General features: G+C 38.5%; 1 protein-coding gene across 1 annotated transcript in view; it reads right to left on the reverse strand.

The window, feature by feature from the left end:
* The window catches only part of OBSCN (obscurin, cytoskeletal calmodulin and titin-interacting RhoGEF), a 4,979,884-nt gene that overhangs the window by 93,538 nt on the left and 4,859,752 nt on the right, over window positions 1-26,594 (reverse strand). The window lies entirely within an intron of this gene.

Below are 26,594 nucleotides of genomic sequence, written 5' to 3' on the forward strand. Positions count from 1 at the left end.
TCTTTATATAATTTCTTTACTTGTATGCAGGTGGGAATTTGTACCTGCTGTTATAAAGGTCACTGCATTTACAATAACTCTTTGTTATATTTCATTTAATCCTTATATTTACATTTTTCCCTTACTTCTTTTCTAGGAGGGGCATCCTCATATTTTGATCATATCCCCAACAAGGTGAGCTATATAATTTTGCCAGTGAAGATATACTGCATCTACTGGTGTATTAGGGAATAAGCGGTGATCAATGTGCTGCATGTGCCTGCATCAAGGTGACTGTTACATTCCCACCCTGCTACCTATATGCATGATATACAGTGCAATGCATACTACAAATATCATACATTATGCAACATTTTATTCAGTTTTCCCCTCCTCGGTAACAATAGAGGGGTTTATATACCAATAATGGTAAAAGGGTTATTTTTCTATCCTTGGAAAACAGATTATACCATTGTTCATGCTTGTCAATTAAGAAGTGTGCTGTTCCTCAATGGAGTGTTGTGTTACTGGAGTGAGATGTGATACGATACTAATGTAAGGACATTCCATGTTTGGGAGGTGTGGGACTCTGCCTGCTAAGCCTAAGAAGTCACAGGAATTCTATAAATGATCAGAGCTGAATCTTGGTAGTTTGCTTAAGAGGCATGGACTAGCCCAGGAAGAATCTTTGGTGTTTTATAGGAGGAAGTTGCTCCAGATGGCACAGGAACAGTTAAAACAATATTCTTATTAATATAATTTCATAAGAGATAAGCAGTGACTCAACATAATATTATGGAATACAGGGGGGAGTTCAAACCCTATTAGAAGGAAAAGGATCCTTCAAAGACATCATCAGGAAAAATATTCTATTGTGTGTATACAGGAAACCAAACTGAAAGTAATGAAAGCAGTTAAATTGAAAGACAGCTCCCAGTGATTACAGTGAATAACGTGGCAGGTGGTGGTAACAGAGGGGTAATCATGATATTCCATAATTCTTTACAAACAAGTACAAAAACAATACTAATCAGGACAATAACAGAAGACTGATTTCCATTTCCTTATCTTACTGTGCCCTTTTCACCTCACTGTTTTTTTTCCAGAAGGTATTCTTATACACACTACTATCCTTTACTCTCCTCCTCCTCCTCCGCTCAATGTCTCTAACCTACATGTTTTTCTCCTTCTTCTGCAGTACTTTTCAGTTACATTTCCTGCTTTTTCTCTTTTCCTACCTTTCTCATCTCACTCTTTTTCTCTACTGTCAAACTGCCAACCTGCATCTCAGTTGTTTTTCAATACTTCATATACAAAGAATACTCCTTTTATTTTTTTCACCTAGTATTTTATGCTCCTCACATTTTTTATAACTTAGTATTATAAGATATTGTCTCAAAATATCATCATATTCCATTATTGTTTTAAAATTGTACTGTACAGAATTAAACAATGCATCTTTCTTTTTTCCCACTTTGTACGGTTAATCATTAATTGTAAATTGTACTTTTGTACTGGATATTTTCGTTGCATAAGTCTGCTGAAAAGGGGTCCTTTTAGGCCCAGTCAGACTAGTCTGGCAAACAATTGCCAATAAATAAATAAGTGCAGAAATGGGCTTTAAGTAATGTTTACGTGCCAAACAATTAAAACCCAATTTTTTTTAACACCTTACTACAATCTTGGGAAGAATTATGCAACGCAGCAAACTTAGCCATTCCAATGGAAAATCTCAATTTAATGGTACAGAGGGAAAGAATATCATATCCCTAAGCAAGAAAAGTAATATTAGATTGATTTTAAGGCTAAGACCTGAGAACATAACTGGCATAAGCTTCACGAGGAGTAAACAGGAATTGCCTTTTCAATGAATCAATCAGTGCAAAGTAGCTATCTTGATTGCATTTGATTAAATTCTGACACCAGTCCCTGATTTTAGGTGCATCTAAACTGTAGAGATTACAGACAGAGCTATCTCCAAGGATTCCCCCATCACATTCACCTTACAATCTATGAAAGATGACAAAGGCACTAAACCCATGAGCTGGGCTCATTACTGACAGGGTGGGAGGTTGGCATAATGGTTAAGGTGCTTACCTTAGAAACGCAAGGTGCAGGGTTTGATTCTGACATGGGGTAATTGGCTAGGCTTAAAATGGCTCATAAAGGCAATTAGCCTAGTAATAACCTATGAACCTATGACAGCAATACTCAAAAGAGCACGCCAAGCTGAAAGGGATTATAAAAGAGGTAGTACAGTGTGATGAAAAAGACAAAAAGAATTCTGGTTAATACTGGTGGGAGGGGTGTAAGGCTGCACTTCACTCTGAATTAATGCCTCAGTAGGGTGCTAGAAACAACAAACACATGATAGTATACATCTGAAAGAGACAAGGCTGGCCCAACTTCAGGCAAGGGCAGTAGAAAAGAGGAATATTGCTGAGCTCCTAAAAACTGAACTGTAGGTTCTAATAGTTGAGCTTATGAAGTAGAATGAGTTCAGATGGATTAATACAGAGGACAACCTTTAAGTTATATCATGGCAGTTCAAGGAATATAGGAAAAAATAAACAGCAGTTCAAATCAGGGATGCTGAGGGTCTTCTGCAAAATGCCCATAAAAGACCAGGGACATAGTCAGAAGATATTACCAGGCTCTACAACAAAAACAAACTACCCTTGACAAAGAGACGGAATTTCACCTAGAGATCAGTAGAGCTAGGATTAATGAAAATTACAGACAGTGTGATGGTTAGCTACATTACTTCTGTGAAAGTTAGAAAGCCATTAAAGTGAAGAATCTTAACAAGACAACAAGCACTGACAGATTTTGCACAGAATTTTATAACTAGGAGGAGGAATGCTAGCAGATTACTTTACTTTAGCTTATATTTCTCATTGTTTAATTATCTTAACATCTGTGAAAATGCAAACCAAGCTGTTATCACATCATATGACTTCAGGTCCAGTGGAAGATCCAATTAATTACAGAACCATTTCCCTAATCAACCTAAATATGAAAATATCAGCTAAAAATTTAGCTAGCAAAATACAGAAAATCCTTCCCCAGTTAACTAATTCCAGTCAGTGGACTTTTGTAATCGACAGACTAATAACAGACAACTTGTGCAGACTGGACTTCTTAAAGCAACTTTATTGAATTTCAAATAAAAAACAAATCATCAAAGAGTATTCATAAATATTTCTAACTTAAGTAATTTAAAACAAACTATATTAAACAAATAAAATTAAACTATTTACAAAGACGTTCACAAATGTATAGTAAGTATTGGTAATATATCAACAATTATTTAACTTGACAAGTTATTTCCCTAGCAAATCACATAACTTGTTCCATATATTGTAAGAAGATATATTCTTGTTAGATCTTGCTTTAATAGTCAAAATTTCCAAAAAGATACTTAAATTCTTGGAAAGACGGAGGAGTGTCAGATTTCTACTTTCTTGTTATAGTTTTTCTGGCAACAGCTAGTATGGACCAAATCATAGGGTACTTAGTTTTCTTAATACATTCAAGTATTGGAGTATTAAATAGGATCATAGAGTTAGAAAGCGTACAATTACCTGAAAATAAGAGCTTGAAAAAAGATATGAATGTCTTCCCAGTATTTTTTTAGGGCAACATACTCATAGAACTTGTGTGACCAGTCTGCTCTCACTTATTTTTTACATCTCCAACAAGTACTATTCTTCTTACTAAATATACTTATAGAGTAAGGAGTTAGGACAGATCTGTACATGTATTTCCATGTAAACAGTCTCCATTTAATTGAAGACATGGTTTTACTAGCTGATTCTAATATATTTTGTTTATCTCAATCATTAGGGGGGTAATTATTAATGATAAGGAAATAGTTCCCATAACTTTCACGGTAAATATCAGTGGCACTTTTAATTACTTTATATATGTATGATAATTTATTTTTAAAGGGAGATTTGTGTTGCGTAGATAACATTATACACAGTATAAGTTTAGGTATTGACTGTTTTATCGTTGGCGATATTAGATCAAACTTATTTAAAAGAAATTGTCTACATACATGCCTGTATTTCTAACCATAAATGAGTGTCTATCTCAAATATAGCTATCAAATGATAAATTGATTTCAGCTCATCATTTACCATCAACTGAAACCAGTATATTATATTATTTTCTTTGAAGAGTGACATTTTTGTATTGTCAGATGAAAGAATAATTCCTTGAGTAAAAGCTATGGGTAAAAGGATAAAAAAAAACAGGCCTTATATTCATTAGATTTATATATGCAATTTCTAAATGTTTTTAGGAGAAGTAGCATATAATTAGATTTATGTTCAATAGAAATATATGTAGAAAGATAATATTTCAATAACCAAACAAATGAATTATTTATTTTGACAATTAGGATAATTACAGTATATGAATTACAAGATAATATTTCTACAAAATTCTTCCATTTTGCTGTGTATTCTATATCTAGAAGAAGAGTTATAGATTTAATCACAGAAGAAATTGAATATAGTTCCACATTGGGTAAACCAATACCTCCATTATTCTAGTCCCTCATGTGATAGGTTAGTGATATTCTGGATTTATTTGAAAACCATAAGAATTTTTGGATCATAGAATTAAATTGCTTAATTACTGATTTTGGTGGGGGTAAAGATATTGACTGTATAATATAGAGTACTTTAGGAAGTAGAATTATTTTTATAATTGAAAGTATCTCTTCCATAGAAAAAGGAAGCTTTTTCTATTTACTTATAATGTCATCTAATGCAGGTAAGTTATTATTGTAATTTAGTTGAATAATATTTTTGATATAATTTGTTATTATTCCCAAATATATTATTTGATCGTCTTATGCTAAAATCTTCTGTATTTATCATCTATTCTATATTTTTTTGAATAAATAGGAATACTTTTTGTTTTGTTATTATTGAAGGTTAATCCAGATTTTCTTTTTAATTTCACCATAGCATTAAAAGTGCTGAGATAGATTTATTATTTCCCCCTAAAGTTATAAGTATATCATCTGCAAATAATTGTATTTTGGAAGATTCCTTAGAAGTTAACTCAAAACATTCACTTTCTTTATCCATCCTAATTAAATTAGCCCAAGGTTCCATTATTAAAGTAAATAGAAGTGGTGATAAGGGGCAGCCTTGTTTAGTCCCCTTGGTTATTGGCATTTTTTGTGAAACACTGGTACCAATTTGAATATACGCTTGACTACCTTTATACAGTTGTATAATGAGATTTATAAAATTATTTGAGAATTTTAATTCTTTCAATAGTATAAATAAGTAGTCCCAACTAACTGAGTCAAAGGCACAATTTATATCAAGGCTTATTAATGTAAGACTTTTGTTTAGGTTTTTAGCAGATTCAATTAAAGTAATATTCTTTATATATTATCATTTGTGTTTCTATTTACAAAACCTGCTTGATCTTCATCTACTAGAGTTGGAAGAAATATCTTTGGCCTGTCTGCATAAATAGACATAAACATTTTATAATCAATGTTTAGTAGAGAAATTGGCCTATAAGAACATTTTGTGATCTTTATTAGATTTCACTATGGGATATATAAAGGTATATTTCCAGGACAGTGGTGTTATGGCATTGTTTTGAGAGTAATAAAAACTTTATGGAGTAAATTTAATGCTGTCTTGGGTAATATTTTATATATTTCGAGAATAATACCATCATTGCCTGGTGCTTTATTTTGTTTTAGTTTACTAACTTGATTTTGAAGATAAATAAATGATATAGGTTTATCAATAATGGCTGTTTGTTCTTCTGTTAATCTATTTTAGTGTATTTGGAGATAAAGGTTTTAACTCTTTGGAATCTAAGACTGTAGGATTTTGATTAATATTAAGAAAAACATTTCTAAATTCTTTCTTGTTTTAGGGGAGAAATTTTCATTAATATGATTTAGTTTATTAAGTCTTTTGGTTTTGTTGGCCAGCATATTAAGTTGCCGAGGATTGGTAGAAAAGTTTATAAATTTAAATTTCTCTAAATTAATCATAGTTTAATTATTTAAAATCTCCAAGTATTTATTATTTAATGAGATGATTTCTTTTTCTTTTTCACTTTTGTCATTATCTCCTCTATTACTAAGCTTTAAATTGTCTAATTTAGAGTGTATGTCTTGTAATTCTTTATCCCACAGTTTTTTTTGTTATTATACCAGGTAATGATCCTCCCATATAAGTTAGTGTATCTCATATATATATTTCGGACATGTCATTTGTAGTACATAAATATATCAAATTTTAAGTTTCTGATAAAATTAATTCTTTAAAGTCTTTTAACATTGTAATGTAAGCAGGAATTCTTTTAATTTAAATATTATAAGCTGTGTTTATTAATAACTCAAAAGTTATAGAATTATGATCTGAAAAGGGACAAGAGATGACCTTTGTTTTAGACAGTCTATTAGTTAGTTCTTTAGAGATATAAACTATTCTAGAATGAGTGTTACGTCTATGGGAATAGAAAGTAAAAATAATGAATTTGGATCAGCAAAATTGTTAATGTCTTTCAGAAGATATAATTCAGTAAAATCTTTTAACTGTTTATAGCTGATGCTGAAAATTTCCTATTGCTCTTGGTGTTGGTGTCCTTATCGTCTAATATACAATTATAGTTCCCTGCTACTATAATGTTGCCTTAAGATAAATGGACAATCTGATTTAAATGTTGTTTTACTGTATTCATCCCTATTCCAGGTAGCCAATAGGCGTTAATAAGTGTAAATATTTTTTTGTTCAACTCAGTTGTGACAGAACAAAACATTCCTTTATCATCCTTATAAACTTCTAATAGCTACTCCTTGTTTTTTGAGAATATTCTGAACTTGATATTTTAGTATATGACTCATTATTAAGTTTGGTTAAGTCTTCTATTATTAAGTGTGTTTCCTGCAAAACAATTAGGCATGATTAATGTAACTTAAGATATTTATATAGACTGGTCTTCTTCTTGAAGACTACTGGTACTGACACAGGGCAGGGATAATATTTCAAGATATAAAGAAAGCTTTTGATACAAATCATTTAATGATTTGGGAACAAGGTCTTGCAGCTAAGGGGGTCAAAAATGATTTGGGTACAATGTCTTGCAGCTAAGGGGGTCAAAAACAAATATCATAACCCTACCTTCAAAGTGATGGTAAATGGGTGACTGTAAGCATTGACAGGTATCCACAGCGGTACTAAACTGGGCTGTGCCTTAGCTCCACTCATATTCTTCCTAATCATGGAGGAACTTGCTGTAGCAGCATGGCAGACATTATGAGCAGCAGACCAACAGGCAGACAGCTTTGTTTTAATATTTAATGATAACTGTGCACCACTGAGTATTTAAGTGGATAATATGGAAGTTATGTAACAGTTTGGGTCTATATCAGGACTAAAATGTAACCCTGAGAAGACAGTGATGTTGAAACATGATGGGAAGGATGATATGGAAACAGCAGCCTAAGATAAGTTAGCTTGCAACCCCAAATACCTAGGGTTGTAGCTAAGGACTATTTGGGGAAAAACACTTGAGTGGAATTTGAGTTTTGGAACACAAAATAATAGGAGACTTTATTATATAAGCAAACAAATTTACAATGATATCAGGCCACATTAATGTGATTAAGATTAAGTTACTAATCCATTCAATTTATCCTTCCTAGTGATAAGCATGAAATACTTCATGGGCTCTGTTTGGAAACCTTATTAGACTCACAATGCAGAAGACTAGCAAGGAATACAGTTTTACTCCTTGCATCCATAGGAGGATGCGGTTTTCCTCATACTTCCACATATGACTTGGCACTCAGTTTGGAACAGACTGTAACAATAAATCAGCTGTTAGTAATGCCCTTGCCCATTGGGTTTGGAAGCACAGGACTCAAGGAATAATGGGTACACTTTAACATAAGAACTGGAAAGCAGAGTTTCAAAACATAGGAGATTATAAATGGGTGTGAGGCTTGGGGAACGTAATGTGGTTTAACGTCAAAGTGCAAAAAATAATTCACACACAAACACATATAACACAACTAAAAATAAGAACTGAAAGATAGTATCAGTTATTTAATGAAGTTTGTTAGTGGGAATTCAGCGTCATTATTCATGCAGGGATTCAGTATCTCCCAAGAACACTGGTTAGTGTTCACATGAAATACTTTTGCAAAGAAGTTTGAGATAATACCCTGCACAATCAACATATTGGCCCTGGTGTAAGTTGAAGAGTGTCAAAAAGGGAAGAGATAATCCAGGTACAGGTTAGAAATAGGTGGGCGAGGAGGTATCACAGACCAGATGTGGGGGTGACTACACATGTTCTGGTTTTGTACCAGGGTGAAAATGTACTGGGAAGCCATTTATAAGTTCTGGGGCAACATCTTCTCTCTCTACCAACACCAGAATGCTGGAAGCTGCATATATCAAGAGCAACTGACCATTATCTCACGCTAAAATGGAAATGTCATGACATCTTCCTAGCTATGTCTAATACTGCAAAAAATTAACAGTGCAAGAATGGAAGAAATGGTGACCATTCATGCTGTACTTATTTTTACATTTCATACTAGTCAGACAGTGTGTGATACCACAGGAAAAAAATAACAGAACGCACACCTGATTACCCAAATGAATGAGAAAGAGTGTTAAATTATTTTGGTCTCCTAAAGGAGGAGGATAAAACATTTTACAACAGATGCAAAAGAAAGTCTAACTGTACATCACTTTCTTCTTATGTATACATTGTGTAGACATGTGATACCTAGGTAGTTCGTACAAATACTGGAAGTTGTAAGCATCTTCACAGGATGCCTGCTGTCTGGCATGTCAGTATTTCTAATGGAAGTTAAACTGCATGTATCATTGTTTATATGTTGTTTAACCTTTTCTCCATTAAAAATAATAAAAAGATATAATTAAAGAAAAAAACACCTGTTACAAGAGTCCTTCATCTACACCATTAAGGACCGCATGAGTTAGCATCCATACGGCTGTTGCACTGCTTCTATCACTGGTGAAGCCATGCTTATAGTGAGTTAGTAATCCATCTTTGTTCGTAAGATCCATCACCTGCTCTGTGGGAATTACTTTTACAGAACTTAACACAAAAAGAGATGCAATGAAAACAGCAATGCAAACACTTTTGTTTCTTTTAAATGCAAAGCAGGAGGCTTAAAGCATTGAGTAACTTAAGAAAACCGTACAGTCCACAGGTGTTTTAAGTTAAAAAACTAAAATAGTTATCTGAAAATAACTGAAGTAGCCTGGTTGGGGAACAGTTCATACAATCAAATGACTATGTAAATACAAAGAAGGACCAAGTACTGAAGACTGACAAGAAAAGATAAATGACATGTAAGGCTAATACTCAATGAGGCACAAAAGAAAAAACTTTTAGTCACCTAACTTCCGTTGTTTGTTCTAGTGAAAACAACTACACTATGTTTAAGGGATGAGCTTTAACTTTTTTTAGCTAAATTTAGATGTCTGGTACAGAGTTTTCTACAATGCAAAGCAAAGTACAATCTGTGGAATAACTAAATCACAGTTTCTTTAATTTTATCATAGCTTTGGCTTCCATGCCATTTAACTGTGGTTTTAGAAAGCTGAAGCTGACACAAACTTATGTAATGCATAAGCCAAATTATAGGGCAAAATTATGACCTTACATATCTTTTCTGTGATTAAAGTGATTGACTCCATTTCCAGACACTTTAAAAATGTTAACAGACACAGCAGAAAAAGTAGTTCCAGCTAAAATAGTAAACACATAAATACATAAATGCATTTACATATCAGGGAATGTCACATATTCTCCTGAAAATGTATAAGACAAAGAGTTGCTACAATATTTCAATGATGATGTGCACTGTTCTTCTACAAAAGCAGCTGCTGTAAAACCCTTAAAATATTGGATTTATTTAACCTGGGTAAGTGACAAAGCTAATGTCAATGTAATCCTGATTCATAAATTTGTACATGAAAACCACGCTGGCACCTCAGTCGTACCATGCCATGGTATCTTCCCACAAAGAGTTAAAAAATTTCAGAGAAGTGCTATAGCAATGGTGGGGTGAACAAGGCCTCTAACCTTAGTATCGACCTGTACAAAGCACTGAATACTTGATATTTCTATCAATGCATCACTGATCCACATGGCAACTGATATATCAACCAAAAGGGTTTCTGCTCCATCATCCACCAGGTGGTGTACACTAAAAAGGGTATTATATACAATATGCTTGTGTGCCATCCATGCAATTCCCATGGTTCATACACTGTATCGGCATTTCATGCAGCGTGACTTTCCAGGGGGTTCATCTAGTTGGTATGTGTACAAATTTACAGATACAGAGTCCTGGATATATTGTTTTCATGGTAATATGCAGCAGTCAATCATAGTGGTATCCATTGTTGCACGTTAAAGTGATGCAGGATACTGTTTGGAACCATAGTTGATGACTGCCATCTGAAGCCAGCAGACCAAGGCAGAGATAATGTACAACACCTCACTATCACAGACATGGAATTCTTTGAACACGTTCAGACCCCAAAAAACAAGCGTGAAAGAACCAAGGGCGGAGATGTATCCATCCTCATTAAATCTAAATACACCTCAAGACTGGTAAAACAGTCTAACTCTCTTGATCTACTCCAGGTGCAATTAACTATAGGTAAAATACCTTTCCACATCATCGTTAGCTACAGGTCCCTCACCATGAACCATGAGAAGCACACCGCCTACCTGGACTTCCTAGAGTCACTCAGTATACAGCCAAACACCTCAGTCATGAGAAATTTCAACAATCCTTCCATCGACTGGACATCTTACATGAGCACAAACACATTTAATATGAGGTTCTAGGACTTTGTTAATTCAAATGCCCTGGAACAGTTGATCTGCACCCCCACAAAAGGATCAAATGTCCTGGACCTAGTGCTCACCAACACAGGGGGGTCATTGCACTATGTTGCCCTCCCTGGTAAGGTCAGACCTTAAATCTGTCTTGTTTGAAGTAAAGATCAAACCTGACACCCCTACAGAATTAAAAAACTGAAACATTTCTCCAATGCAAAGTATTGCCTACTAAGCGATGGGATAAAAAGTTTCAAAGCTCCTGCCAACACAATCAACAATGACTCCTCTGCAGAGGAATATACAAATACCTTACATAGCCACTTAAACAAATGCACTGACTCGTCTGCACCTAACAGGAACAAAACCAGGTCCTCCCATAAAAACAAGTCGCCTTGGTGGACTGTAAGTATAAATAAGTTATAAAACAAAAGAAAGAAACTGATATATCTATGGACATGAGGGAATTTACTCAACAGTGGAAGAATACCCTCCACAGCTTGATCAAGCAAATCAGATATTTTGTTAAGTCTTCTAAAGTTAGCTATGAGGCTGAATTAGCATCCTATCTAAAGACAATCATAAGGCATTCTGTAGCTACATCCAGAATGTAAAAGGGAATGCCTAACTGTGTGCCAAACACACCACCTGTGCTGTACAGATAGCCAGTCATGTGCAGACAATGATAGACTCAGTCACCCGCTGTCACAGTCCTCACAAATACAGTGATACAGCAACAGAGACACACACACAGACACACACACAGACACACACACACACACACACACACACACACACACACACACACACACACACACACATGCACATCCATACACACAGACACACACACACACACACACACTTGTACACATATATCAAGATGTACAAGTACATAAACACATGTACATGCAAACAAACAGACACACATATGCACGTGTTCATGTGCACACAAAGACGTACATATGCACACACATGGAAGCTGTGACATCCCTTCTCTGGGCCAGTAGTCAAGGAGCCTCAATCTTCATCAGTGACAATGGTAAGGGACATTCACTTGGAACAAAGGTAGATACACACAGTATTTTCAGATGCAACTTTCTGCACTAAGTACAATTTCCCTTAAGCACACACAAGGAACACACTCAGTCCTGGGGCTGGGTTTCCCTCTCTCTCTCCAGGCCCTAAATAAGACTCCCCACTGATAGAGCAGCTGTAGAGTTGAGTCCAAGCCAAGTCCTTCATCACCCTCTCTGTGAAACCAGTGCTCTGTGTCTCTGCTCCAAGTAGCTGACACACACACTCTTTGAAATTTGATTTTCACACACACACACACACTCACACACACACACACACACACACACACACACACACACACACACACACACACACACACACACACACACACACACACACACACACACACACACACACAGACACACACACACCTGGGAAAGGCTGATGCAGGTTTTCCAGCCTTGCCCCCTCTGCCCAGACTATAAGGTAGATACTGCCACCAGAACACCCCAAAGCCAGCTACTCTAAGGCTACTACAAGGATACCCAATTATACTGAGTAAAATTAATACTAAATACAAATGGAAGTGTTTGACCAATGCAGCAAGGCTTTCAGGAGCAGCCACAGTGTCACCAAATAAATATAAGTACTCTCAAAGGTGAAAATATTCCCTAGAAAGACCATCCACAATGAAAAGTTTAAATATTTAATAATAAATGACAAAAGAACATGAAAATACTAAATATCTATTTACAACAAACACCAGAGTTTCAGACAGAGAAAATGTTCAAAATAACACAGACGGAAAGGTTCAAACAGATGCAGAAAAACAATATTAACTGTTGTTGTTGTATCTTTTGGCTTTTCCCGGTTAGGGGTCGCCACAGCGGAACTCCAGTCCGCAATATTAACTAATCTCACTATATTTTCCTGACTGATCAAAAGAATTACTGTCCCGTAGTTTACTTACTAGAGCAAGGCAAGATGATGTAGGTGAGGGATCATTCTTTGTTAGGTTTCACAAACACACTGCCCTGAGACTTCTTTACATTGTGTATTAAACATCATTTCAGTGCTGGATTAAAGAATGACATAACATATATCTGGTCATCTGACTCTGTTTCCCACACTACCCCCTTTACTAGAAAATGAACCAGAATCTAGCACATATTCTTGGGTGGCGTAAGCCAGGGAATCTTGTTGGCTAGGCTTACTTAGGCCCTTGGGCCGATAGCCTAGTACCTACCTATGAACCTATGTGCTCAGACTCCTGAAGCCTCACTTTTGCTGCTTAAATACATCTGGTGGTGTACTGAAGGATGCACCTGAGACCAACAATAAGTTATTTATGGTATGTGCCATGTTACACAGTATAGTAATACACAAGCATTTAGTACTTGAGAACACTGCTGTATTGTTTGAAACAGGAGGAGCTGGGAGAAGAATTGTGGAACCAGCTGCAGCAGCACCCCGTGTGAGGCACAGGCCAGTGCAATATGTTAATCGTGTGTCAAAGAGGTGGTCCCTGGTTCACAACTATGGGCCAAGACAAGGACTACACAAAATAAAACTACTGCATGCATTAACACCCATGCTATGCATTACAATGCACTGACCGGCCATGTTGTGTTTCAGGCATCATCTTACCCACACAGACTACAGCAGTGGGCAGAGCACAACCATCATCAGTTGTAAGAGCAATGTTACTCTAAGTGTAAACGTTATGGGAGGTGGATGTGGTAGCCACATAGGTGGCTAGCAATTGAAAGGAGTCAGGCATCACAACCCCCATGTCAGAGTTGAGCTTCCATGTTATGAATGCTGCCATGTTGTACTATGTTCCTGTATCTTGGGACTGAATGCACCCTGCATGAAGGATGATGCAGAACTTCAGACGCAAAACAACCAACTGCTGACAGTGCCACTGTGTCAACAGACTGTGTCATGTGCATGGCGTCATCAGTGTCAACTATACATGACCCACTGACATCAAGCATGCCCTTATCTGTTGTGCTAGAATCACACCAGTGTAATCTGTAAAAGCATAAAAATAACATACCTATGGCAATGCTGGAACACATGTATCACTTCCCCCAACCTGTGCACATAGACTGGTACATGGCAATTATGTGAGTAGCTTATGTGCACATACTTACCTTGTGGCGCAGGTTGTCAAAGCTGCAGTCCTAATGTACCTGGAGAACAGATATGAATACGTGATCTGCTGAATAACCCCTTCACACTGTATGACAGTGCACAACAGTAATGGAATACTGTATTTATTTTATTTATTCTTTTGTTAAACAGCTTAATCCCTCTAGGCTAACAGTCTCTTTTCAGGGCAGACCCAAGGTGGTATTTATACTACTATGGGAAATTTGGCCTGAGCATCAGAGAACTTCCCGTACTCATCCATTTGTTGGTGAATGGGACTTTTGCATCTCTTGCGCTTCCTTCTTCCATTCTGGGCATGTAGGTAGCTCAGAGAAGAAAGAGGATTATAGTTATGGCTACATCTGTGGACAGATTATGTGTTTTGGAGAATGGAGAAGATTTGCTGATAAACTGCTGATAAATGAGTTAAGAAGTGATGAGAAAGAAGTAAATACTTCAATTATGAAGTCAGTCAAGACTTCGCAGTGAGTTGGAGAAGAGGTGGACATGAATGGTGAGATGGAGAAGGAAGGCAAGGCTTCTGATTCTTTGTCTTTATGGTTGAAAGTGGTGAAGGAGAAGGAAGGGAAGGCAATCGTGCCTTCTCAAAACTTAGAAGTTTGACTTCAGCATGAGCAGAGTGGTTACATCCCTCCAGTAGGGAGGGCTGCAGGCTGTTATATTACAAGGACTGATAAATGAAAGTGAACCAGAGAATGGAAAAGACATGGCTTGGGTGGATATAGTGGACACAATTCACAACATAGTTTCTGATTAGCTACATAAAGAAGATGAGAGAAGAATGAAAACATATGCTGTCATGGTGAAAGTGGATGGTAAAAGAGGAACAGATGGTAAAGAAACTGAAACAAAGCAAAGAAGAAACTATACAATAAAGATCTTCAGTAAAGGAGAAAGAGAGATGGAAAGGTATGATATGTGGGACAGTATTATTTCACCACTAGGCACTTCACTAGCAGAGGTTAAGAGTTTTTATTCATATAATCAAAGACACTTTTTCTGATATTATTTTTGAAAATGGACAGACGATGGAAATGTTTTTGGGGGAATATGAAAGTAAAAACGACTGTATAATATGGAATGTTTATGTGATTAAAGCATTTTTTTAGAGAAATCCAGAAAAAAACATGTACAATTTAGAACTGAAATTAAAAACGATCTGTTGAAGAGTAATGTATGCAAAGACGTATTGAACATTTCTGAGGTGTTTGATAACAGATGTCTAAAAACTGGTGGACAGGATTGTAAAGTTCTTTTAAAAATGGAAAATGAGAAAATGATTCACATGCCTAGCATTATAAATGTGGACAAACAAATAGGTGTTCTTAGATATTGGACTCAACCCCAAACGTGTTTATATTGTGGAAAAACAGATCATTTTATTGTTGATTGTACAAAAAGGAGATGCTTTTTATGTGGTATAATATGACATGATGCAAAAAAAATGTGAGTTAAAATGTTATAAATGAAATAAGTCCAAACATATGTATATGGATTGTAAGGAAGGGAAGATTGAGTCAAATGAAAACATTATGTCACAGAAATTAGAACAAACACAAGGGGATATGGCATACCTCTCAACTGTCCAGATTTTCACAGAATGTTCAGATTTTTGCCTCGTATTTTTGGACTGTTCCTTGTAAAATTTGTGGTTTTCTGGCAAATTACTGGGATGATCTGAAGAATGAAGGCACTAAATAATGACATATACTTGAATTTCAGACTTTATATCCTTCAGAAGATGCATGCTAATCCTGTTATTGTAACAGCTCTCCAAGTTTATAAAAGCAGCATTTAAAATGTGTCCCTATTTTTGCCCCCCCCCCCCATTATGTCAGGCTTTGTCCGGATTTCTTGCTCTAAAAGGTTGAGAGGCATGGGGTATGGAAATGGCAATTTATGAAGAATGGGGGCAAAAGAATAAGATGTATTTTAAACAGTTAAAAATAAAAATAAGAATAAACGTTCATTACACAAAGAACAAGGATTAAATATAGAAGAAGGTTCTGAAATCAATGATGAGGAAGATATGAGTTGGAGTATTGTTAAAAATAACAAAAAACTCTATTGGCAGAAGAGGAACGAAAAGGAAAAGAAAATTCATTGGATTAAATATTTTTAAAAAAGAATGGAAAGGGGTAAATGCCTTATTTCTTTTTTCTACATAGGAGTCCTTTGAAAAAGAGCGATGCTAATTACAGAATATTAGCATTAAATGTTGATAAAAATACTGTTAGAAGACTTGCCATTATAGAACGGTATAAAAGATTTGAGAGTGACACTATTATATTAGAAGATACAAGATTTCTTAAAAAAAGGAAGAAGGACTGCAAACTGAGATTTTGTGGAGAAATTAGATATTTTGAAATTTAGGGCAAGGTTTATGCTCAGGAATATGAATATTTACCAAAAAGACAGTAAAAGTCATGATTTTTTTTGTAGAGACTAGCTATAAAGAAATTGTTGGTTAAAGGAAATATACCTTATAAAATAACTGAAAGGGTATGTCATTATTGTAGTAAAGAAGAAAATGATGAGCATGTCTTTCTGAAATTTAAAAGGCACTGACTATAAAAAAAAATAATAATAAATAACAGTAATGGAACATTCTAGGATTAATGTTGGACAATCCTTATACCCACACAGGTGGAAGTCACTAGTTTAACTCACATAAATATGCCACTGACAAGTAGGACAGTTCTCTCTATCTCTAGCCACAGACAGATTTACCAGAAATTTCCCCTCTTTGAGATGCTTCTGTTTTCGTGGGTCACCATCTGTACTGGACCTGACCCAGGAGATGTCCTGTACTTTGATCTTAGGGTGCTGCATTATATCAGTGTCCCTTTGACATAAGTGTAGAGGCACTCATCTGCTTTACCCTTGGAAAGAATATACATGGTGTGTGTGTGTGTGTGTGTGTGTGTGTGTGTGTGTGTGTGTGTGTGTGTGGAGGGGGGGGGCTGCAGTAACACCGCTGCCTCCCACTCTCTGCAATAGATAGTCTTGGAAAACCTTGTCTGTTATACCTTTGGAAATGACAAGCATGTTGTGTGTGTGTGTGTGTGTGTGTGTGTGTGTGTGTGTGTGTGTGTGTGTGTGTGTGTGTGTGCGTGTGCGTGTGCGTGTGTGCGCGTGTGTGTGTGTCTGTGTACAGGGCCTAAAGCAACACATCTGTCTCCATTGTAGTGAACATTCCAACTGTTGCCTTTCCCTCAGTCTCATGACAAGATATATACACTTGTGGATTAATCATATGGCAACAATCCTATGTCTCAGCACTGTCTTCTGCTTCTGTTTGGTAACTACATACCTGGCTGCTAAAACACTGCCACCAGTAACACCCTGTGCCATAGTGACAGCAGCAATGGGCATGATACCACTGCTCACCTTCCCGGAGTACTTAATGGTGTCCATTTCTCATACATGATAAGCTATTGTAAATAAGAAGTTATGTGCTCACAATAACGTTCCATGTTTGTTGTCCATCTCACCTCCATTCATTGCTGGTTGGGGTCGGAATCAAAAATCAGTTTCAACTTGGCCTATGCAAAAGCTCGAGAGCTTCCACTGGCTCGAGGCTATACTCTATCCCAGCATTCTCAGGGAAGTTTCCCAGATCTTGTTTGCAAATACTATAACTAGTAGCACCTACCTATAACCATGTCCAATAAAGAAACTAAGGAACAGATTCAGAGAACATCAAATTCCAATTTAGCAAGAAACCTCTCGATCCTCCAGGAATGAAGGCTGAGGGAAGGAGGGTGGGATGCAAGAATGAAGGCGAGATGGACAACAAACATGGAATGTTATGGTGAGTACATAACTTCTTAATGTTATGTTGTCCTATCTCGCCTTCATTCATTGCTGGTTGGAACAACATCCCTAGCACCTTTTTTCTTGGGTGGCTCAAGGGAAAATACTCTTCAGAACAGTGGACCCCAAAGAGGCCCTGTTCCTGGAGGCCAAATCAACTTTGTAATGAGTAATAAAGGTATGAGACTTTATCCATGTTGCTGCTGCACAAATTGAATCCATGGGTAGCCTTGCCTGAAAAGCCGACAAGGTTGCTATAGAATCTTGTGGAGTGGCCATTTATTTTTCCTGGAAGTTCTCTATTCTGAGATCTGTATGTGAAGGTTATACAATCAGTAAGCCACTTGGAAAGCGTGATCTTAGATATGGCGGCACCCTTCTTTTTATCTGAAAAAGATACAAACAGCTGTTCTGATTTCCTGAATTCTTTTGTTATGTGGAAGTAGAAATGTAATTGTCTGTGTATGCCCAATTGATGTAATTTGTACTCTGCCTTGTTGCCATATCTTGGGAAAAAAACAGGCAAGTCGATGGACTGATTCAAATTCGCTTCTGAACATACTTTAGGGAGGAATGAAGGGTTAGTTCTCAGGGAGACTCTATCTTTGTGGAAAAGCAAGTAAGAGGGACATATTATAAAGCCTGGAGTTCTGATACCCATCTAGCAGATGTGATGGCTATCAAGAAGTTTGTTTTCCACGTTAGGAACTTTAGTTGACATGATGATGCAGGTTCAAAGGGAGGAAGGATCAAGGTGGACAACACAAAGTTTAGGTCCCATGGCGCTGGTGGTTCTTTCACTGGAGGCCTTAGTAAGAAAGTATCTTTCAAGAAAGCTTTACAAAGCCTGTGGGACATGATTTTTTGTCCCATTTCTCCAATATGATAGTTTGATATAGCAGTTAATTGAACTCGAATAGTAGCTGCAGCTGCACCTTCATCAAAAAGCTTAGCTAGGAAGTCTAATACAGCTATTACAGCGGCAGTAAAAGGGTCAATATGGTTGTTGAAATCCCAACAGGAAAACCTTTTCCATTTGCTAGAATATAACTTTCTGGTTGAAGCCTTATGGGACAAACTCAATATATGTTTCACTGCAGGGGAAATATCTGAAAGCCTGGCTATGAGTGGAACTGAAGCAGCCAAGCTGCCAATCTGACGGTATGAATTGATGGATGGAGTGTCCCTGAGGGATGAGTTAGGAGGTCTGGAACTAGGTTCAGAATCCACGGCTCCTCTTGGAAATGGGGCCATAGAAAGGAGAACCAAATCAGACGAGGCCAGTATGAGGCGATAAGTACCAAACTGCCCCTCAACATGCTTGCTTTCTGAAGGACTTTGGGGAACTAGGGATATGGAGGAAAGGCATAGAGGAGACTCAGGGGCCAATCGTGTACAAGTGCATCCCTCAGTGACTCCTCTGGAGGAGGGATCAGGGCAAAGTAGCTGCTGCATTTGGCATTCATGGACGTGGCAAAAGGTCACAACTTCCTGTTTTAGGGACCATTCATGAGGCATCAGAATAGCTCTGCTGAGCTTGTCTGCTATCACTTTGGACTTCCCCGGGATGTGTATTGCTATCAGAAAACGTTGGGAAGAAAATGCACAGTGCCATACTCTCTGGGCCTCTCATCATACGGAGTAAGACTTGGTTCCTTCTTGTTTGTTTATGTACCACACCATTGACATGTTGTCTGTCTGAATTGCAATTGTTCCTAGTGGAAGAGTCCTGGAATGCCTGCAATGCCAAAACCACCGCTCTCATCTCTAAGACGTTAATATGCAAGTGGTTCTCATATTCCTGACAAACGTCTTGGATAGTCTTTCCCATATAATGACCCCCCCAACCCATATGGGAAGTGTCCATGGCCACTGTAGCTATTGGTTGCGGAAAAATGAACGGTCTACCTAAATCCACTTGAGTGGAGTGAAGCCACCAGGGCAGGTCCCTCTTGCAGGATTCCGTTATGAAAATCTTGTGTGACACAGGCAGCTCCTGCATAGACCACTGGGTGAAAAGTAGCCACTGAAGAATCCTCATGTGCAGATGAACTACGGGTATCAAGGTTATTGCTGTCGCCATGGTACCTAAACCTTTCAAAACAACCTTCACTTGCATTTTTTTCTTCATTAAGAGGTTATTGACTTGCTGATGCAAGGTTTGAATCCTCTCTGGAGGAAGTTTGTCTAACATTTGTTTTGTATTTAAGTCTGCCCCTATAAAGACGATATGTTGTGATGGCAACAAGGCAGATTTTTCAAAGTTTATCATAATGCCTAGCTGAGAACAAAGATGAATGGTGGTGTCTCTTGCTCTTGTTAGTAGATGCTTGGTGGTGGCAGTTAGGAGCCAGTCGTCTAAGTATGGAAACACCCGGAATCCTTGACTCCTCAAGTGAGCCGCGCAGTAACTAACTACTGCCATGTATTTGGTGAACATTCCGGGGGCTGTAGTGAGACCAAAGGGCAGAGCTCGAAACTGGTAGTGACTGGCTCCCAGCCAAAAGTACATCCAATCATCTTTCCCCAGAAAGGAGAGTACTGACTGCAGTGTCACCATCCAGAACTTTGACTTCTTGACAGACTTGTTTAGTTTGCTGAGATCCAGAATGGGCCTCCAGTCCCCTGTATTTTCTGGAACTAAAAAGGACCTTGAGTAAGTTCTGGATCCAATTTGATCTGCAGGAACATTTTGCATGACTCTTTTTTCTAGCAACTTTTGTACCTCTAGAGTTGCATGGTCCCTTTGATTGGGGTGGAACATCTGGGACTAATTTTTTTTTCTAAAGGGGGAGAGAAAAAGGGTATGTAGTAACCTCTGGATATGATCGCTTGTACCCATTTGTCTCTTGTTATTTTTAGCTAGATGTTTGGGTACAATGACAAGCGACCCCCAACTGCCTCCAGAGATGAACAGATGGGTCTCCTTCAGGAGCGCTGAAAAGGTCTACCAAGGAAGGAATCCATGTCACCCTGGTTTTGCGGACCCCCTCTGCCGCATGGTCAGCGTCTTCCATTGTTACTTTCCCCTCTGCCCCTGGGGGGACGAATCACCATGTGCGTCCGGGAAGGCTCTCTGGGACTCATGGAACCACATTTTCCCCCTTCTGTCCTTTGGGATAAGGCCTGGTAGGGATGGAAAAATGGACTCCCATGGCAGAAAAGAGTCTTTCCTTCTTGCTTTTGTACCTGCTTAGAGTCTCTTTCATTTTTGGCCCGAACAAGGATGAGCCAACAAAAGGGGCGTTAATAAAGGAAGACTTGAAGGATTCTGCGAAATCACATAAGCTTATCCAGGAATGCCTCCTTAAGAAAATTCCTGTACCTGCTGCCCTACTCACTCCATTGGCCACATAAGAGATAAGTTACATGGAGGAGTTTACCATGGAATTTAAGGAGGAGAGCTGGGAGGACACCTTGTCTGAAACCCCCGCAGCTGCAGAACCTTAGAGGGTATCTCTCAGCTCCTTCAGGAGATCCCTCTGAAGCCTTGTGAAATGTGTCAGGTAGTTCAGCAACCTAAGGGCAAAGAAAGCTGACGAAAACATATGCTTTCTGTATCTGTCCATCGTCCGAGACTCTTTATTCAGTGGATGGACAGATGAAGATGTCTCAGACAATTCCTTTTTGGTGGCTGCCGCCGCCACCATAGCATCTACTGGGACACCTTTAGTGAAGAACTCCCTATCTGGGGGTGCAGTAATAAATTTATTTGGCCTCCTAGGAACAGGTTCCACTGAGTCCAGAGAGCCCCACACCTTCCGACTGACTATGTTCATGAGTTGGTCGAAAGGCGGAGACACCCAAAAGGTGGAAGGGTGAGACCTGAAAGCCTCCAGGTACACAGACTCATCCTCAGAAGGGTTAATGGACTTCCAGCCACCTCTCTGTTTAAGGATCTCTAGGATGTCTGCAAAGGAGACATCCTCAGAGGGTAACCGTCAGGACCCTTCTGACTCATCAAGGTTTGTGTCTGAAGTGATGGACTCCTTAGGGGAGTCTAAATGCTTCGTCTTGCATGACCTCTTCCGAGGGACCTCCTCAGAGGGGTACTCCAGTGAAGTTTCGGAAGAGATTGCTTCACCAAATGGGGCATCCTGGGGTTTCTGGTCTCCACACTTGGGTGTAACCGATGGCACTGAGACGGACAATGGCACTTTAGGGGGAAGAGTACTTGGACCTGATAGCAGAGCAGTCTGAGGTGACAGAACCCTCTTATCACCTCAAAAGCCTCCTGTCCCTGATCCGAGGAGGTACCTGGCTCCAAGGAACCAGGAACCCCCCCCCCCCCGAACCAAGGCAGTGGGCTCTGAGACTGATGTAGGCACCAAGCTCACCCGCGTCAAAGCCCCGAAAGGTAGATTTGGGTTGGACAACTGTCCAGCCTGACTCTCCTCCCCAGACCCGACGGGAGAGCATCGGCTCTTGACCCCTCAAATTCCGATGGAACCAAGTAGGACGGAGCGGTAGCTGGGCCTGACGAACCCGGAGCAGGTCTCGGCACCATTGATTCTGCTACAATCGGATCAAAGCATTCCGGCTCCGAAGTCCCAGAATGGGTCGGAGGAGGAATCTATGAAGGGGAAGTGATGTTGGTCGGCACCGAATCCCTCTGGGTCAGTGTCGATAGTATCTTGGCCAGCGCTGGAAGTCTCTTCATCACCCGCTCCACATCATAGTCTGAAAGGCTTCTGGAGGATCAAGAGGATAGGGTCGGAGACCTCACTGGCTGTAACAACAGAGATCTCAAGACTTTGGAGACCGGTTCCAACACTGGGGAAAGGCTCTGAAATTGGAACTCTGTTGGCCCTGAAATCACAATGGGAACCGAAGAGGGAGATTTCTCAGGCCCAAAAGCCTTCGGGTCCGAAGATGAGTCCTTTGCCTGTTTTTTTGCCAGCTCCAAAGGTGAAGCAGCAGAAGATGTCCTCTTTCCTGACTTTTTTTATCTGGAGGACGGAGATTTTTCAGTAGTTTCAGAGGTACTCTGATTCCCTTCCAAAACCTCAGAGAATGGAGTTTTTAACAAACCTCTTACTATGAGTTTGTTCCTCCTTTCCCTCAGTACCCTGGAACTAAAGGGATGAAAAAAGAAACACAACTCCTGAAGGTGGACAGCACCCAAACAACGCACACAGCTGGTGCGTCTATCAGTTAGTGACATTTTCTGACTGCACTTGTCGCATTTTTTAAAACCCGAAGGTTTTGCTTCTTTAGGATCCTTAGACATGTTACCAAAGGTTAAAACACTACCACAAAAACTATAATTAAAGAAAACAGTTTTTCTTTTATATTTTAAAGACAGTTAACAGGGAAACAATTAACCCTATTTCACTACTACAGAAAAGGAAAGAAGCAGTTCTAAACAAAAACGAGCTAACTGCTACTACAAAGGAAAAAAAGCCCTCTAAGCTAAACGGGCCAAAGGGAGCCCTCTAACTTAATCGGGCCCAAGGGAGCCCTCTAACTTAAACAGACTACTCAAGAAATCAAGAAAGGGGGAAATTGGGGGAAAAATTAGTCCAGAACTCTCTAACTTAAATGAGTTTGGAGCCGGGATAGGGCAAAAAGGACAAGCAGGCCTAGCGGTAGACGATGGCCACCAGAAAACACAAACAACAATAAAAATGAACACTGGAAAGCACAAAGTACTAGTCCAAATGACCTAAGTTATTAAACTACATCAACAATATTGTGACAGATGGGTACCAGTAAGAGTGAAAGGGAAGTTCTACAAGAGGGTAGTGAGACCAGCTATGCTGTATGGGTTGGAGACGGTGGCATTGAAAAAAAGGCAGGAGCCAGAGCTGGAAGTGGCAGAGTTAAAGATGTTAAGATTTGCACTCAGTGTGACAAGGATGGACAAGATTAGGAATCAGTATATTAGAGGGTCAGCTCAGGTTGGAAGGTTTGGAGACAAAGTCAGAGAGGCAAGATTGCTTTGGATTGGACATGTGTTGAGGAGGGATGATGGGTATATTGGGAAAAGGATGCTAAGGATGGAGCTGCCAGGGAAGAGGAAAAGAGGAAGGCCTAAGATAAGGTTTATGGACGTGGTGAGAGAGGACATGCAGGCGGTTGGTGTGACAGAGCAATATGCAGAGGATAGGAAGAAATGGAAACAGATGATCTGCTGTGGCGACCCCTAATGGGAACAGCCGAAAGTGAAGAAGAAGAAGATCAACAATAATAATTCTAAACTAATTCTAAAAAGCTATACGTAAGAAAAAATTCCACTTAGCTAAGAGCCTGCGTGGAGCACCTGATCTTGTTTAGCGGCAAATGACATCTGGGTAATCTTCCCTGAGCATGATGGGATAGGGTATAGCCTCGAGCCAGTGGAAGCTTTCGAGCTTTTGTATAGGTCAAGTTGGAACCGATTCTTGGTTCCGAACCCAACCAGCACTGAATGAAGGTGAGACAGGACAACATAACGTTGTATGTTTATCCATTTAATTTATTAAGACTAGCCTTAAAGGCAGACAAAGTAGTACTTTCCTTGACTTGCAGTGGCAACTTATTCAACAGACAGGGAATACACTGAATTAGAAGCCTGTCCATCCAGCGAATCTTGTTTATTTGACAATGTAAATTTATGTCCCTAGTACACAGGTATGTAGACCCACTGGTTTTGTGAAGATCGGGGATGTCAAATAAGACTGGGTCTTTCATGTTATGAAATGTAAGACATAGGTCACCTCAAAGCAAATTGTAGGCTACTGAGTATAAGGAGAGTTATGCTAATCAGTCATGATAGTTGAAGAATTTAAGGCTATTCAATTATTTATTTTTTTTTTTTTGGTAAATATTGTTGGGGCCTTTCCAGTTGAGAGATATGCTTGGATTTATACACACCAAAAGGGAAATTTTTCTTTTCAATGGTGGGTCTGATAAAGGAAGAGTACAGCAGTAAAATTACTTCTTTAGATACTGGAGATATTCTCTTGAAAATTAGCTGGGTCATATAGAAGCTATGGTAGAACCATGAAGATTGAATGAGAGAGAGATGTCCACATTAGTAACTAGGTCTTCTAAAACCATATCTTTTTGAAGAGGAGTACTGCTTTTAACAAATGAAGTGGATATAGTTTTTTTTAATGAATGCTACTATGCACTTTATTTTCATTTAGCAAGAGACCTATATCAGTACACTAGGTATGTGCATATTACAGACCCTTTAGGAGCAGTTCAGCATCAGTGGATGAGCAGATTAACAGTGCACAGCTTACAGTTATCAGCAAAATTAGTTAACTGCACTTCAGGAATATTGCCTTGTCTGTCTACAAAATAAATACCAAACAAGACAGGGCTCAGCACTGACTCCTGAGGTAGTTATGTTCAGAGACAGTACCAGCAATTTTCACTATTTGGGGCCTGCTGGATAGCCAGTTTGCAATTGAGTGGACAATGTAGGGGTTTACATTAAGTTTGCGTAACTTTTCAATAATGCCAGCATTTCATATTACTTACTTGTTTTATACATTTAAAACCAGGAGACCTCTTTTCAGTGGAGTCCCAGAGAGAAAAATATTCAGCATAAACATAAAACACAAAATAAGGTAAGTCAACAAAGCTGGTGAGAGCAACAAAAGGGCACATTCAAATGGAACTGGCAGAAGGGATAAAGAAAGGGAACAAGGACATTTTTAATTACATAGCAGAAAGAAGCAAAGAAAGGACAGTCCTGTCTCCCTCAGCAAAGATGAAACAGAAATCACAAATGAATGGAAAAAATTGAGGTACTAAATATCTTGCTTCAATTTCTAAAGGGGAAAGTAAGGGTGAAGTGTCATGTTGAAAAGGAAGTAGAGTAAAATGGAGACAGCAGTTGGTGGACACCAGGACAAAAGAGAAGTGGTCAAGAGAAAAATGGCTTCCCAAAGGGAGGTAAAGCACAAGACTAGATAGACTATCTATCAAAGTCCTCAGGAATCTCACCAGTATGGTGCCAGATTCCCTAATGGAAATATTCAAAAAACTCTCTAACCAGCCAATACAGAAGTACCCAAGGAATGGAGAGTAGCAGGTGGCATACCCCTGTACAAGGGTACGAATAAAAATAAGCTAGAAAGTTAAATTAACATAATGTGAAGACTAGACAGGCATACTGCATCCTGCATCCAGCAACTGTAGCATAAGACATGAAGTATAGAAAAGTAAACAATGTTTAAACATTTCTATATACTTTTGAGCTATACTTGTTAAATATGACACACTTAGAAACATCAGCAACAGTCTATCTTAACCAAATGTCTGTTTTTACATGAATTACAATTTATAAAGCTGCTTTTGTAAAATATATATTTTGTGTTAGTTTCTGGAAGAGTTTGGCTTTTTACAAAAGCAGGTTTAAGTTTTTTTGTTTAGAAGGAGAGACCATAGTAATAAAAACAAATGTCTAACTAAACTGAATGAATCAAGTTGGCAGTGTAAATAGTGCATATGTAATTTCAATTATCACTGCAATTCAGAAAGGCTTTCCATGATGAGAAAGTCCCAACACATTTGTTTTCCTTCTCACAGTAAGCCTTTCTAACCCTTAGGCTGCCCTATACAATGGCTTCCTGCCAGCGGGAGCATCAGTGTCGAAGGCAATCTCACTTTTAAAGTTGCTTACTAAAACAGCAATCAAGAGAAGTTGATAATGTTAATTAGCCATGCAGTTTCTCTGGGAAATATCAGCAGCTCCCAATTTCATGCTGCAGAGTGATTAAGAAAACTACTCAGAA

This window comes from Protopterus annectens, chromosome 3.part0 (genome assembly GCF_019279795.1).
Source record: "Protopterus annectens isolate FY-2018-M chromosome 3.part0, PAN1.0, whole genome shotgun sequence".
NCBI classification, from domain to species: Eukaryota; Metazoa; Chordata; order Ceratodontiformes; family Protopteridae; genus Protopterus; species Protopterus annectens.